Source organism: Micropterus salmoides, unplaced genomic scaffold, assembly GCF_014851395.1.
Source record: "Micropterus salmoides isolate LMB-PRFRI ecotype aquatic unplaced genomic scaffold, ASM1485139v1 Ms_hic_scaffold_20, whole genome shotgun sequence".
Classification (NCBI taxonomy): domain Eukaryota; kingdom Metazoa; phylum Chordata; class Actinopteri; order Centrarchiformes; family Centrarchidae; genus Micropterus; species Micropterus salmoides.
Genome location: NW_024041151.1, coordinates 20643775 through 20658793, shown reverse-complemented (window position 1 = coordinate 20658793; position 15019 = coordinate 20643775). Strand labels below are relative to the sequence as shown.

At 38.5% G+C, this 15019-nt stretch overlaps 1 long non-coding RNA gene across 1 annotated transcript; it reads left to right on the top strand.

Annotated features, from left to right (window-relative positions):
• Positions 1-987: 987 nt before the first annotated feature.
• Positions 988-8164, top strand: LOC119914010. Its single transcript, XR_005446700.1, has 2 exons — positions 988-1019; positions 6562-8164. It is a non-coding gene; the product is annotated as an uncharacterized LOC119914010 (long non-coding RNA).
• The last annotated feature ends 6855 nt before the right edge of the window (positions 8165-15019 follow it).

The window sequence follows — 15019 nt, the reverse complement described above, 5'->3', positions numbered from 1 at the left end:
AGGGAGAGCAAGCACTGCTTGGTTTACTTTCCACACCCAGATTTTATCCTGCCACCACTGCACTTCCTTAAATTGATAAGGTGACATTTACTTTCCTTTCTAAATAATAATAGTGATAATATACAATAAATCTGATATTGAATTGACCCTTCTCTAAGCCACGCCCCCTTAGTTACTGTTACTAAGTCCGACAAACTCTTGGCGCTGCCACTTTCTATTACTGCACGCCCCGGAGAAATATTGTCAATCTCAAACGGACGTGAAAAAATTAAAGATAGAAGCTAAAGCCTACCAATCACACAGTCCAAGTGAACCACCGCATCCCCCGACGATTGAGACAAAAGACAACGATATTAAGGATCAACACTGCTCCTGTAAAGCTGGGTAGTGTTGTGGGATTGCGTGGTGTGGGGACAGAGAGGACCCAAATGCAAAGTTCGGAGGGAAGGAGGTTTATTGAGGGAGAAAGGGGTAAAGGGACTGGAGTGGAGGAAGAGGTGGATGTCGGGAAAGCACAGGCACGGGGAACCAAGGAGACAGGGGGCCAGGGAGCCGGGGAACACAGGGGCCGAGGAAGTGAGGAGAGGCGGGGGAACAGGGAGGACGCCGTGAGGGAAGTCCGAGGAGGAGTGGGCCAGTGGATGAGCTCAGCCAACTGAACGGAGGACGAGGGTGAGTGTACCTGGGAGGGAAACAGAGAGACAGGGTTAGGGATGACAGCAACAAGGCACAGAGTAAATGTGAAAAAACAAGAAACATGAAAGCCTGAACGTGGGGGTGACACCGGGTGTGGAGCAACGACGATCAAGCGAGGATGGTGTGGAAAACCGGGGTTGAAATACAGGCATGGATGAGGTAATTACTGGCAGGTGTGGCAGGCTGACGAGGTGCAGGTGCGGGTCGTTGGCTGGGCTCAGGAGCAGAGGGAGAGAGAGCACACAGGGGAGAAAACACAGGGAGGCAGGCAGGCAGGGAACAGAAAACCAAGGAAAAAGCAGCCGGGCTGCCACCACAACAGGGTAGGCCCCTATTCATTATTACAATCATTAAAAAGCAGAACAGAAGGGGTTTATTACATTACATACAGTGGAAAGTTAGCTAGCATTAGCTAACTAATATTACATTAGGAACAATACACAACACAGCCGACATTTTTATGGATTAATTTCAGTTTTAGGAAAGAGAATAAATCGTACTTCTCCTTTCAACCTCTCTGGGTAGTGACTGTAACTATTATAAGTGCCCCAGGAACAGCGTTTGACCAGATCTTAGAAAAATACAGCCAAAAAAAGCTAGAAAACAACTCCTTTTGCATTAAAGCCATGAAAGTGTCAGACCTCAGTTAGAGCAGGTCCTCCCAGAGGAAAGATCTTTTGCTCAGCATAGTCTTTTCTTTAACTCCTGAGAAAATAGTATAGTCAATAGTATATCTTTTTGAGATCACTCCAATCTGAATTGTTGCTCCTAAAACCCCTTAGGAGAAAAGGATGAGATGAAGTGAAATTGAGGTTTTAAGACTTGGGTAAGACAAATAGATAGTGAATTGAGATTACAATAGGATAAATGAAAGTAACAGATGAGATCTCATCATTGTATCTTTTTGAGTTCATTAATGTCTTGCTTATTGCTCCTAAAAAGCAGTTGGGGGCTCTGGGGAGATGTCTGTAAGCTTGATTGTATGACATTACTGTCTGTGCTTGGAGAAGCATGCTGGAGGCCCTGAGCTGGATTTGAACCCCACTCCTGTTCAAAGAGCAACAACACTGCCGCTGCACCATAGAGCTGAAATTAACAGAGAAGGACTGATAGTCTTTAAATAGAGTACAATTTTCCTTTACTTAAAAGAGGAGAAATATCATATCCACATTTAAAGTCCTCAAAATTCTACTCAAGTAAAAGGTATAAAAGTATTCCATAGTGAATGTACTTAAGTGTCAAAAGTAAAAGTGCTTATTCTGTATGACAGATACATGTTGTATCTCAGTTCTTGCGTGCATTTGGTCCTTAATGAATTAATCTCTAAACATTATGTCAAAGTATTGGGTGTTCCAGTTATGCTGGCTGTGACTACTTTAACAAATTGGAAAACATGACATTTGAAAGTGCATTATTATGTGAAAATTTATTTTATTTTTCTCAGTAACTTGTAACAGATAATTAACAATAAATACAATAAGGATTTGAAATTAAGGGGAGTAAAGGTACAAACCCCCATAAAATACTCAACCTCAACATTTGACATAAGTAAAGTACTTAAAGTACCCCTAAGTGGGGTCACTCAGACAAAACTGAGAAATATCTTGGAGTTTTTTTCTGATACACATTCTGGACTGAAATTACACTTATTTAAGATACTGTAGAGATCTCATCTTTTGATCAGAGTAAGACAGAGATGAGTTTTTGCTCCTGAGGCCAAAATGAGAAAACTGAGACATATTTCAGAAGAATCATGAGATCCCAGGAGTCACAGCTGAGTTTTCTTTGAGCTCTTTATCTGATCTCATGGTCCAATGTTCAGGAGACTTAAATTAGACTTATTTAAGATCAGTTAGAGATTTCTTGTTTTGATCAGAGTCAGACATAAATGAGATTTTATATGGTGGCTTCTCCTGAAATGAATTTGAGAAGCAGGAGAAAAGGCCTTTGGTCTCACCTTGGTATTTAAAGCAGCTCAAAAAGGAAACCACTATGAGATCTCATCTTGGATTTTGCTTTCCTATGGGCTATACTGCGCTGTGATTGGCCAGCTGTGTATTCGGGGTGCAGTTTAGCGAAGGGTCAATTCTGTAAACATTTTCTGATATTTGAATAATGTATGCAGTGGAGTGGGAACATTAACCTCTCTTTTGGAGCACAAATAAAATAGACAGCTTGGCAGACACAATGCTTGGTAATCTCCCACTGTTGACCGTCTTTAGTGCTAAAAATATTTGAGTTACTACACATTTCTTGCACAACATACAGCCTTATTGACAGGTGGGATGGATTAAAATGTTGAAAAAAAATCCCAATCTCTGTTGATCACTTGTAATCTCTTTTGACATCTCTAAGAATGTTGAGTTTCCACAAAAGGAAGACAGATGAGGCTTAAATCTTTCCTCACTATCTAATTTTTTACAGGACTGTTTTTGTTTTAAAAATTACTTACTGCTGCTCAAGTAATGGTGTAGCATACACATTTGTTACTAAAGGTTAGTGTCAAATTGAATTCAATGGTTCGACAAAGCAGGATATTAATTTTGACAAAGCAGGGATCTAGTAAATGTTTCTTGAGTTTAAATGTGGTCTGTGTTGGGACAGTCTGGCATGTACACATTTTTGTTCTGGTGTTTCTGGTGTAATTTAAATATTTGCATATGGAGAACCCAGATTATATATCTAGTTTATGTATATTTTTGGAGTATAATTGGTTTATAATTTAGTAATGAGAAGATTGATGAAATGTCTGGAGATATTTAAGAATGAGGTATCTGGGTTTGTCTTTTTGGAACATAGCCAGCAGAGAGTGAGCTCTTAATGGCCAGTAAGTCAGAACCAAGTGGCTAAATATTTTTTTATGTGCTTTACTAATGGGCTGAATGGGGGTCTCATCTGTGACATTACAGCATGTCTTCAAGGTCTTACACTGAGATGGAGCACAGTTCATGACATTGGGAGTAACATATATTAAGTATCTTCAGTTTTCTCAAAAGATGCTGAGATTCTCTCACAGTCACAAGGATAGGATGGCAGCAGGAACATAGGACAATGAGTAGGACCCCTGGTTTGTGACTCTTGGTAACATATACTGTTCTTTTAGCAGAACATTTATCCTCAGGGATCTTTTGTCAGACTTAATTGTCTCGGTTTTACAGAGAGCAGTAATATCAAACGAGGAGAAGCAGACATGATTAAAATCACTAAGTAGTCCAGGAAAACTGCCTTACAGATATTACTTAATTTACACCAGTTTGAGTTAGCCATTTCAAGTGGGAATTTTCACCCCACCACACCAAAACAGGGCAGAATGTCCTACCAAGCAACATTGTGTGTGCTTTGTGGTCTTTTAAACTATTATTTTTGGGGGGGCTTTTGTGCGTTTATTAGAAAGTGCTAATACAGAGATGACAGGAAATGAGGCAGATAGGAATGCAACAAATTATAAGTACTTGCATAAAAGATTATAAGAGAAAGAAAAAACAATTTTCTGCCATCACAGTTGGTGTCTTAATCCCTAAATCATGACAAATGTTTGGTGGTCAATGCAGCAGAAACTGGCAATTGTAATCAGGTGGATCAGTAAATATCATTCTGCAATAGCACAACAATGGACACAGTTGTGGCCAGCACAAAGAGGAAATGTCATTCTAAATAGACTAACTTTGGAAAATACAAACTTGAATTGGCTTACTCAGAATGGTAATGAGCTTTATAGTATATACAATTTATTTTTTTCACTGACTGGGATTTTTCTTACATAATCTGTATGGCACATTTTAGAGTTGGGGAGCTTCTATTCATCGTTTTATATATGGCAGTGGGTAGCTGGTAATTATTTATCTTTTTAAAATTGAGTTTTATCTGGTATAACACTCAACAAGTGATTGATGCAGTGTCTGTGGTGTCACCTTTTTTTGTACCAGGATGTAAACATGTTAATTTCTGCTGTAAAGTTGGGCATTTTAACATGGCGGTCTATGAATATTGACTCACTTTTGGAGGCAGCCTCAAGTGGCCGTTCGATGAAATGCAGTTTTTCACTTCCAGCATTGGCAGCAATTTTTCAGCCCCCGACATTGCAACATCTCAAGTCATGTCACTTCAGACAGTGTTAGTTGGGGCTGAAGTTTGAAAATTAATTAATATCAAGTTGAAGTTTACATCCCTGTCCAGTCTCAGATATGTAGTGAATACTGAATTTGATAAAGGTATAAACTTAATTTTTTGGCTAAATGGAAGTTATCACTATATTGATGATAACTATATGATTCTAGTGAATATACATTGTTGAACTGATAAATGAAAGGAGGAAAGCCTGTACAGTACTGGTTATTTTTATCTCACTGTGTCGTACGAGTCAACATGTGTGTGAAATCTGGAATCACTCAATTGATTCTTAAATTATAGCTAATAACCTAAGTTCACAATGATAGTTGACCTTTGATTTAAAAGCGTCACCTTTTTCAGGGTCTAACCAACTGTGAAATATTTTCACAATCTCCCCTTCTGTGCCTGAGTTATGGTGTTGAATAAATTTCAAAAACATGTTTAAGGACATTATGATGTCACAGTGAAGTTGACCTTTGACCTTTTGGGCATAAATGTCATTACTACATTGTTGTATCCCATTGAACATCTGTGTGGAATGTGGTCATGAGTACCACTTCAATAATTGACTTATGGCCAAAAACATGTTTTATGAGGTCAAAGTGACCTTTGACAATCAAATTTTAATCAGTTTAAGTGGACAGAAATTCCTTTCAGGCGATCCTGAGATATCATGTTTACGAGAATGGGATGGATGGACAACCTGAAAACATAATGCCTCCGGCCAGTAGACACTGTCTCTGCTTCCACTGTCATCGATTTTGATCCTTTTATTGGTTTATAATGTCCATTGTGAGTCCAACAATCTTATGAGTATAAGTATTCTTTCAAAAAAAGTAGTTTTAGCTTTAATAACTTTCAAATGTAGAATGTATAAGTTTGAGTGAGAGAAACGCCAATTGTGTAAGATTTGAGCCAACAAAACTGTTGGGATTCATATGTTTTGTGAATTTCTAATAAGAGCCTAAACAGGGAATATGCACAAATTGAAGCACTTTAACAGCTTAATTTTAATTCTGTCATCTGTGGGTTATCTCACATTCTCTCTCACATTTATTTCCTCTCGGAAATTCAAGCCAATTTGTCATTATCATTTGGCTGTAATTATGCCTACTTTATAGTGCCATTCTGATGATCCTTTTGAGTCAATGCTACAGATGGAATCGTTTAAGCACCGGGTTTTAAAACGGTTACAGTATGTGAAGTAGTCCAAAATTATGAAGACTGTCTTTTCTTGCTGTCTTCTGCTTGCTCCTTCTCCAGATATCCTGTGACTGTCCTTAATGAAGTCAATTCTGTCTTTGCTCAGTGAATCTCTGTCACTTTCGCTCTCTGTCCTTGCCGTTTCTATCTTTCCTCCACCTTTCTCTGTTCATTGATCATCCTCTCAGTCTTGGGGCCTGTCGTTTCATCTCCCTCGTTATTAGTAAAGGTTAAATGAGCATGGCTCTTTTTTTCCCACTCTGCTGGGAAAATGAAAAGATTTTAGATCAGATTGTCCTATCAGCTCTTGCTCAGTGACTCTCCTCTGTCACTCTGTTGCAGTATCACAACAAGTGCTCTTACGTAAATGATGGATTTGTTTATTACCAAAGTCTGGAAATGCGTTTGAGAGATTTGTTGGACATAATAGGCTACTGTTTTGCTTTGAAGTTTATGCAAAATGTACCAGTAATAAATGTTGTGTTGTGTACGGTTCCCATTAAAAGGCACGTGTATATTCTTATAAGTGTTTTCCTCTTTGTTCCTTACCAGGCCCTTTCTTTCCGTACCTGCCCACCAGATGTCTTCCCACATGGCAGAGTCTTCTTGCTCATTCCAGCAGCTGTTTCTAATTAGTTATTAGCTCCTGTATGTCCCTCTGTGAGTTCTTTAGCTGCTACAACTTTTAGAAAGTCTGTACTTTTCTGGTAGCAACCTTTCATCACATCACTCAAACTTTTCACTGTTTGTTCTGCTCTGTCTCTTCCTCTAGACAAAAGACATGTTCAGTTACTAGCAAGACTCACTCAATGCACAAGCGCATTCAGTGTCTTCATTTATCTTAATGAGGATTGTGGCACAATGTCGGTGGGGCATCATCCACACACTTTAGAGAGCGAGAGGTGTCAAGGCGGAGACAAGAGTCTTGCTGCTAATAGAACGGGCTTGAGGTGCATGCCTACAGCCTTGCAACCTCACAAAAGCAGAGACCACAGAGTAACACCCTTTACATCACAACTAATAGTCAGCAGGCTCATTTACTCCATTCCAACAAATTATCCAGGTACTTGGGGTAGCATGTACATAATGCAGTCAGGATTTCAATTTCATATTGTTTTTGATTGAGAAATGACAGGAAGAGAGGCAGACAAGGCACCAAAAAAAACATGAAAAGAACTGAAAAAAGTACCTGACATGAAAAATATTCAGACAACCTGATTAGAATCTGTGAAACCACCACACCACTAAGCTCTCCAGGTCAAAACTATTGGTTTTCTAAGTATGGTCCACTCTACTGAGAGACATGCTAGATCAATTTGTCGTTGCATCAACACGTTACTCCATTTACCTTGCTGCTCATAAGATATACCACAGGGCATTAAGGGACGATATGATTTATGAGTTTACCTGGTAAACTCATCTAACACATACACATTTTCCTTAATTTGTGGGTGGTTGTATATGACATGAATGATATCTTGAGCTGAATACCTTTATACCTAACACACAATTTGATCAATTATTTAAACGCTGCAATATGTTTTCCCACTGGTCTGTGGTGAGAGATACTCCTTGCTTTCTTTCCAACTGTGATGTTATATTTATGCTGTGATGCTATATTTTATCTTATAAAAAGTGTATGACGAGAGTTTGTAAAGTTTGGAAACTTTTGCCACTCACAGCCTCTTGACGGCATGACACCCCTTATATTCCATTTATTTTCAAGTCATTAAATTCATTTATATTCCCATCAGAAAGCAACTGACAAAATTTTGTAAAATTGTTCTGCTGCAAAACCCCTTTCCAACTGTAAAAGTAAAGGGTTCTTCCAAATTGGACGTGAAAGGCAAGGATAAGCCAGCAATAGAAAGACGTCTAAGAAGTTCTTTAGCTATGTCATATGAATGGACAATCAGAAATACTTTATTGATCCCAGAGGGGAAATTGTTGTGTTACAGTTGCTCACATTGATAATCAAGACATAAAGAAATGGTAAAAAAGAAAACATAAAAATATACATCTAAAAATATAAATGTGGTGTGGAAATATGGACAATATGTATGTATGTAAATATGAATCTCTTGTACATTATTCTACAGTATGTGACAGAAATGTAATAAATAAATAGTAGGCTGGTAATAATAAGTACTGACAACACTGAGAGATGGAATGAATTTATATCCTTAAAAACTGCAGTATTGGGACAGAGTATTTCACATCGAACAGAGTTTATTACTGATATTTCTGTTACATTTAAGGGTCGCATAAATCTAAAATATAGTTATTATTTTCTTCGCTGATCTTTTTCTCCAACGAGCTACCTGTTCATATTGATCTTATTATGCCCATGACAGTGGAAATTTACAAATTTAAATAATATAAAAATCCAGAATAACCAAATCAAATCCTGTTTTTTTTTTTTTTTTCATAAAAACACTGTAAACCATTTATTAATTTCTTGAAACTACCATTTTTGAAATTTTAGAGGAATGGTAGAAATTAGTTATCTGGGGAGTAAATTGATTTTAATCGCTGCTCTCCCCCATAATGATTTATCTCTTGAGGTCTACCTGTATTGTTTTCAGGCACTAACTTGTACATTTTGTCAAATGGAGTTTTGATTATAATACCTAAAGATGTCATCCCTTGTGTTTTCCACAAATACCGAAGGCATTGATGAGCTTCAAATGGTGTGGAATTGAGTCACCTGGGTTAGTGTCAGCAAAATGTCAATCAACATTGGCTTTAAAATCATAGCCATTAAGATTAACGCTGCTTATGTTTAGTTTATCCAAAGCGACTTACAATTGCTAAGTATGTCAGCCTCTGGAGCAACTAGGGGTTAAGTGTCTTGCTCAGGGACACACTGGTACGTGTCACAGTGGGAACTGTACACGGATCTCTCACACCAAATGCATGCGTCTGATCCACTGCTACACTGCTCCACCGCTCCACCACCACCTCCCCATATGCCCCAAGCTCATTCAAGTGGATTTCTTGAAACAATGTAACATCAAATGCCAAGGACTTTAGATGTGAGATACGTTTGCATTTCTTTTACGTTATTTGAGACCCTATTCATGATATATTTTAATAGTGAACTCATTTCAAATGCTGAACATTCTGTCTCAGGTTAATACTATGCATCTTGGTGGGGGGGGGGCATTTACAAAAAACAAAACACATAAGACACACAGTACAATCCTCCAATACTCATTATCCAATAGGAGACAGGTCTTCAGATCTTTGGATGCCTCATTAGGAGTTTATAGATTTTTTTTGTTCCATACACCATATCAATGAGCCCTGAAGGGTAGAGAACGCTGTAGTGGATACCTGCTGCAGACGAAGCAGAAGGCTGGATGAGGCATCCACTGAGTGCAGGAACAAACTTCAATTCCTTCCAATTTGAAAACACTCTGCAATGTCTGTAGAGGGCAGTTTTCCAGTCGTGGTCTTTCAGTTGAATGATTGGATGGGAGTTAGGGGATCATTCTACATAAGAGGAAAAAAAAAACATTTTAGCATTCATAACAAAATGGATGTGGTAAGGGGGGGCACAGTAATCCAAAATAACATTCCTAGGTCATAAAGATGGTACAATTTTAAGGGTGCCTTGCTTATTTGTGACTGACACATTTCTACATTTGCAAATGTATGGAATAAACAACAAACAATTTCACATTCAAGTTTTACATTGGGATAGACATTCAAATTAGTAGAATAGTATCAAATCACAACACTTTGCACCCATAACTGATAGCTAACAGTCTGATGATGTCTGACATTGACTGCAAGGCGGTATCAATGATGTAGATAATTGAGCGAAAATGTGAAAATGGTGCCTAATTTGAAGACAAAGCTTATACAAGCCATCACTTATTAACATGAAATCCAAGATGTGGAAGAATGTAGATGCAATTAAATTAAAAAAGGTAACATCTCCAAAAGCAAATTAACTACGATGTACACAAGCTTGTATAAATGATAGTGCACAACCAGTTATACCATATTAAAAGAAAGACTCATTCTCTTTAGAGTACATAGTTGATGCAATGAAAGTGGACTTTTATTTGATTAGATTTTGTGATGGCACCGAAACACGGTATTAAACACACACACACACACAGTGGCCAGCAGTGGGAGAGGCCACAGCGTTGCGGGGGAGACGGTGAAGTTAAATAGTAGATCAGATCAGTAGATCAGTAATAAACTACTCAAGTTAACGACAGCTATGCTCATTACTGCAAGTATGTGCAATAAAACCTTTGTAGGGTAAAAATGTCAAAAGGGTTCATTTAATCTGCTCTGTCCTCAGTCTCTCATCCTGTACAAGCACAGTGACGCATCGTCAACCGCTTATCCTGTGTACAGGGTCGCGGGGGGCTGGAGCCAATCCCAGCTGTCATCAGGCGAAAAGGCGGGTTACACCCTGGACAGGTCGCCAGTCCATCGCAGGGCCCAATTGTTACAAACAAGCTAAATAGAAAGCTGTCTGTCTGGAGCATAGACTGTTCTGTAGTCTTAAAATTTGGCACATTGTTGTAAACTCAGCTGCTGGCTGAGACAACCAGCCGCTCCTACTTCTCCCAGGTAACGTTACCCGTAGGCAGGTGATAACAGCAGAGAGGAGGAACTGATACAGACAGAGTTTTTCATTCTTTCTAAACGTCACTCAGTATTGGGGTGTCACATATTGTTTATGTAGTGACTTGATGTTGTAAACAACAAAATTAATGTTGCTGCTCTAGAAACAGTTGTATTTAAAATATTAAATTCTAATCCTATAATTAATTTAAGAACAACCAGGCATCTTCAATATTTGTTTTATTTATCGCAAGTCATATGTCATCTCAATATATAACAATGTTATCACACATCGAATATTTTTCTCTTAGCGTGCAGGGCCTACCTCTGTCCGTTGGGTCTGGTCTGACCAAATAACAGTCAATAAATAATAGGAACTATCGATAGTGGTATGGAGATTGTTAAGCAGTCTCAATAATGGCATCTATATCAATAAAAATTAACGATCCCCATCCTCATTTGTAATGTATGTGTTAAAATCAGTACCTGTAATAATATCCTCAGCCAAGGAATCCTCTTTTCTCCATGTGGGTTTTTTTTTCAGTGACAAATCCAAAATGAAGCGGTGGCAATTGTTGACTGCAATGGGTTGCATAGCATCGACCTCATCGCACAACTGAGATATAAAACAGAAAAATAGGGGAAAGAAATAAATTTTATTTGCAGTACTTAAACAACCTATAATACAAGTGAAGACCAGTGAGTACTTCAGGATTGCAGGTCAGAAGTTAATATTGCTTTTGACAAGCTTTCAGTCGTCCATTCTTTACTGGTTGTTACCACTGAGAATAAACAAATTATTTTCTCAAAGCCTGTACATATTTGTTATATTTGAACAGTAACACTTACATTGTACACTGACAGCATTTCATACAGACTCCCCATTATGTTGTTGCGGTACTGTTGTTCCTTTTGGACCGGTTCTGCAAGGCAGTCTGTGGCAAGTAGGTTCCCACCTGCAAAATAGCAGAAGAATCACTTTATCTTAGCTAATTTGCCATCACATTGATGCAGATTAGGACAGCTCTATGCAACAAAGAAAAGGTGAAAGAGTGGTGCATTTATTACATTCTTACCTCTGGTTTACATGGTAAACATGTTTGTTGTTCTGGCTTGACTGCTTCCAAATTAAGGGTGACCTCCTTGTAGCGGAGTGTGTAGTCTGAACTTTAACAGCTTTTGGTCAGACTTGTCAGAGATACCCGATCATACTCTCTGTGCGTATGCAATCCACTCTCTCGCCATCTACGTCATTGTCTGAAATGTAAATAAAAAAGCTATTAAATACACAGAAGCACCGACACTTTGGACATACAAAGCATGATTACTACAGAGAATGACTGACACAATTAATGGATTGGGTTAAGAACAGAACAAAAAACAATCTTGAAAACTTTAATTGAAAACCCCTTGACAGAGAAGCTGCTGTATCACTTAAAATGGTAATGTTATTTCAAAGTTCAGATATTTACCGCATTATATTGGTTAACAGCATAATTCAAACTGGAAAACTTATGAACTGAAGAAAGCAGCCATGCACATTAAGACTCTGCTTTATTTGTACCAATCACAGTTAGCCATGTCAATTTCTGCCCAGAAACTGCTGAGTCACCACCAGTCACAGCATCAAAGTGCTCTGATATCAACATCACCTGTGAAATTTGATCTGGTAAACTGCCCTGCTGTTAAAATAGACTGAGAACCCTGTTAAACTTACCATGAAACAAGACTCAAATAAAAATCAGAAACTGTAACGTTAGTCATTAGGACTAAATGATTCCACCGTCAGCAGCACAAGGCATTTCTGAACCTGTTGATATATATTTTGTGTGGAGTAAGTTTTAAAAACTGGTACTTTCTGGTTTGATCCAGAAAGTTCGACGCTGATTTAATGTTACAAAGCCCGCGAATAGAGGAGCTACTTGTCACACTTATCATTTCAAAAGCCCGCCAAGCCAAACGTAACGTTATAAGACCGACGGATTCAATAAGCACATGTGCAGAACCAGATATAGCACTGTATTGCTACCGGAACGTGAATTAGTGACTAACGTTATAATATCAGAACAAACTTAGCAAGCTATCTAAGGACATGCAATGCTGAACATTGGCTGTAGATACCCAGGCTAACATAACTCTTCAGATATTAGCTAGCTAAATTCGGATCGTTGGTTACCAGTATGGTAAATTACAATTAATGTGAAATTCACATTCCACTTACCTCTACATTTCTGAGCCGCCTCCTCCGGAATTTCAATGCCTCCTTCCACCACCAGCTTTTGTAGTAGCGCCTTAGTCTACAGACCGAGTGACATTGCTAGTAGCTGTAAATAAGCTAGACATCTTCGGCCCTGCTCGGAGTTTGAGCGCCAGACTGACCGTTAACTCTGTCGGGGCGGGGGAGTGAATACGGCAGAGGCATGTCCCGCCCTACTCTGCCTACTCTGCCGGCTTAGCCTGTTGATGATGATTCTCAGAGCATTTACATACATGTAAAGCATGTCGGTCATAACGTTAGACTGTGGTCATATCAGATTTTTTCTTTGATCTACAACCAAAATACACTATAATTTTACTTTAATACTACTATATTTACTTTACTATAGTATTACTATAATACTACCAAAATACATTTTAATATAATATTACTATAATACTACTATATTACTATAATATTTTAATTAGATTGTTAGATTTAGACTACCACGTGTGGTAGTTGTGTTTTTCTCGTGTGTAGGTGCCAGCTTTGGAAGTAGCAAATGAGCAACACACGTTTTTCATGGCTGCATTGCATATGTCCTTTGACAGACAGAAAGGGTACAGATTTCTTATTTTTGTTTTAAATCACTGTGTACCCTTTCTGTAGTCAAAAGGTGCACTTCTGGTCTCTTTAAGATCAATATTGTACCTTTGAGGGAACATTCTTGAAAAGTGTACCTGTAAGTACAGAAATGTTCTTGTCTCGTACCTCCGTTTTTGAGTGTAGGAACCACAAGTAACCCTGCATTCTGGGAGCGCAGTGCTCTGGTGGGATAGTAAGGTACTATGAGCTCTTTAAGATAAGATGGTGCCTGACCATTAAGAGCTTTCATTTCATTTATTTATTTAAGGACAGTGCACATTAATAAACATTTCTGTAAATGTGCCAGTGTTAGCCAGCAGGCTAATTTTCAACGGTAGTCCATTTGTAGGTAAGAAGAATGATTTTAAATTCTATTCTGGATTTTACTGGAAGCCAATGCAGAGAAGCTAAGACAGGAGAAAATTGATTTCTTTTCTTGGTTCCTGTCAGAACACGTGCTGCAGCATTCTGGATCAGCTGAAGAGTCTTAATGGACTTTTTCGAGCAGCCTGATAATAAGGAATTGCAGTAATCCAGCCTAGAAGTAACAAATGCATGGACTAGTTTTTCTGCATCATTTTTAGACAGGATGTTCCTGATTTTCGCAATATTACGTAGGTGAAAAAAGGCGGTCCTTGAAATTTGCTTACTCTGAGACTTAAACGGCATGTCCTGATCAAAGATAACTCCAAGATTCCTCACAGTGGTGCTGGAGACCAGATGCCATCAAGGGAAACTATATCTTTAGATAATGCGTCACGGAGGTGCTTAGGCCCCAGAACAATAACTTCAGTTTTATCTGAGTTTAACATTAGAAAATTACAGGTCATCCAGGTTTTAACATCCTGAAGGCACATTTGAAGTTTAGCTAACTGATGAGTTTCATCTGGCTTGATCGATAGATATAACTGAGTATCATCTGCATAACAATGAAAGCTTGTGGAATATTTCCTGATAATATTGCCTAAAGGAAGCATATATAAAGTGAAGAGGATTGGTCCGAGGACAGATCCTTGAGGAACTCCATGACTAACTTTGGCATGCATGGAGGACTCATCGTTAACATGTACAAACTGAAATCGATCTGATAGGACTTAAACCAGCTTAGAGCGGTTCCTTTAATGCCAATGAAATGTTCCAGTCTCTGCAATAGGATCTGATGGTCAATGGTATCAAATGCAGCACTAAGATCTAATAAAACCAGTACAGAGACAAGTCCTTTGTCTGATGCAATAAGGAGGTCATTAGTCATTTTCACCAGTGCTGTCTCTGTGCTATGATGAGCTCTAAATCCTGACTGAAAATCCTCAAATAAACTATTGCTCTGTAGAAAGTCACACAGCTGTTTCGCAACTGCTTTCTCCAGAACCTTAGAAAGAAATGGAAGGTTAGATATAGGTCTATAGTTGGCTAAAACATCTGGGTCAAGTTTGGTCTTTTTCAGAAGAGGTTTAATTACAGCTACTTTAAAGTACTGTGGTACATAGCCTGTTGATAAAGATAGATTGATTATATCTAGCATAGAAGTGCTGACTAAGGGTAAAACATCTTTAAGCAACCTAGTCGGGATGGGGTCTAAGA